Source organism: Arvicola amphibius, chromosome 1 (assembly GCF_903992535.2).
Source record: "Arvicola amphibius chromosome 1, mArvAmp1.2, whole genome shotgun sequence".
NCBI lineage: Eukaryota > Metazoa > Chordata > Mammalia > Rodentia > Cricetidae > Arvicola > Arvicola amphibius.
In genome coordinates this window covers 160,825,776-160,828,020 of record NC_052047.1, presented here as the reverse complement: position 1 = coordinate 160,828,020, position 2,245 = coordinate 160,825,776, and the positions used below count along the sequence as shown (strand labels likewise).

General features: G+C 40.4%; 1 pseudogene; it reads left to right on the top strand.

Moving 5' to 3' along the window:
* Positions 1 to 678: 678 nt before the first annotated feature.
* Positions 679 to 1,564, top strand: LOC119805980 (annotated as a pseudogene).
* Positions 1,565 to 2,245: the final 681 nt, after the last annotated feature.

Here is a 2,245-nt window from a genome sequence, read left to right as displayed (position 1 = left end):
TCCAGTTCTTGTTCTCATTTATTTTCTGTTTGTTTGTTTGCTTTGTTTATTAGACATTCTCAGTTATTAAGATGAATTTTTAGAATAGTTTTAATTTGCATTTTTTCTGATGGCTAAAAATGTTGAGCATATTTTGAAAATGTATCTCTTAACTGTTTGTATTTTGTCTTTTGAAAAGGCTCTGTTTATTTCTATGTCTTATTTTCTCATTTGGTTATTTTTGTTTTGTTTGTTTTTTTCTTGATTTTTAGGGTTTTTTTTTTAGTTCTTTGTACATTCTAGTTGATATCCTTCTATTAGTTGGGTACCTGGCAAAGATTTCTTTTCCAATTCTGTAGGCAGCTTCATGCCAATGACTGTGTCCTTTGCCAGATAGACACGTTTTAGTTTCATATGAACCCATTTGTCAGTTATTTGTCTTAATGCCTCCTAAATCTAACCTCTAGCTGAGGAACTATCGGTAATCTATAGCTTCTGGGTCATAAATGGTTTTCTTGCTTTAGGAGCGGTGACCCTGGTTGGTCTAACAGACTCTAGTAGACTCTAGTGAATAAATATACCTATGAATGTATAGGCAGCACTAGTAGGACTTGATAGCTTATAAAAAATGAGAATATGACTCATATTGCCTCTCTCCTCACATCATTGCTGGTATGAAGACCATCCTGCTGTAGGGTCATGAATAACTGTGAAGGAGACTTCCTCTTCACCATGGCCTAAGATCCTATCATCAATGTGTGGTACTCTGTGAATGGCGAGGGGCTGGACGCCTACATGGGCTATACTGGAGCCGTGTGGTGTGTGGATGCTGACTGCGACACCAAGCATGTCCTTACTGGTTCAGCTGACAACAGTTGTCATCTCTGGGACTGTGAAACAGGGAAGCAGCTGAATCTACTGAAGACCTACTTAGCCATCCACACCCTCAGCTTTAACTGTAAAGGCAACATCATTTTGCTCTCCACAGACAAGCAGATGATCTGGCTTTGATTTACAGGATCCAAGCCAAATTGACAGCAATGAGCCCCATATAAAGATCCCCTACAGTGGCACCAAGATCAACAATGCTGTTTGGGGACCCCTGAGGGTAGTGCATCATCACAGGCCGTGACAGTGGAAAACTCAACCAGTATAGCACCAAGTCGGGGTGGGGGGGGGTGGGGGAGGGAGTGCTAGTGAACGCTCAGGATCACTTCTGGCACATCAATGACATCCAGTTGTGTAGAGCCATGACGATCTTTGTCACCTCATCGAAGGATAACACAGCTAAGTTCTTTGACTCCACAAGTCTTAAATCTAGAAGACTTTCCAAACATAATGCTCTTTCAACTCCTCTGCCTTCTCTATCATCTATGACCATGTAGTGCTGGGAGGTGGTCAGGAAGCCATGGACATAGCCACAACCTCCACCAGGATTGGAAAGTTTAAAGCCAGATTCTTCCATTTGGCCTTCAAAGAGGAGTTCAGAAGAGTCAAGGGCCACTTTGGATGTGATGGCAAGATCTACAGCAGCGATGGCAAAGATGGTTACATCTGCATCCTTTCCTTCAACCCACAGAAGTAAGAAGCCAAATCTCCATCCACATGGGGGAGGCTGCTCAAGACGGTTTTTAGACTCTAAGAAATTAATTAGTTTGTTAAAAATTAAAAAAAAAATGAGGACACAAAGTTGGGTTGGTATTCTGGATCTGGCAGAAGATCGGGGTTATAGGGACAAATGTGACAAAAATACAATATCTGAAATTCTCCAAAAATTAATAGTAGTATTTTTAAAAGAAATTAGGCCAACACAGATCCATAAGAGGCAAACATGAAAATCGTGATTTCTTGATTCTTTCAAAACTTCAGAAATTTTAGCTTCAGTGGACTGCATACTGCTCATTTGCCTCAACTGACCCACTTTGCTTATTGGGTTAGTGCCTGAAAAGCTGTTTGAGTTTGTCTACTGCTCTGACCTCTGCTTAAACAACTCCCATTTTAGAAAACAGTCCGCCCCACAGGCAACCCCAGCTATTATTAGTCTCTTCAAATTGTTCAAAAGGTTTTACTCATATTGAGTAAATCGGTTACCAATGAAATATAAATTGAATTTTAAAACTTCCATCTTTTTGTCTGTTTGGGCCTCAAAAATCTAAATGGCATTGCTTTAGTTTCTAGCACACTATGAACAATCTTTCCCAAACTTCCCCATCTATGCCACCAGTGGTTATAAATCCTTGCCCCTTTTGGCAACTTCCCTCTGGAT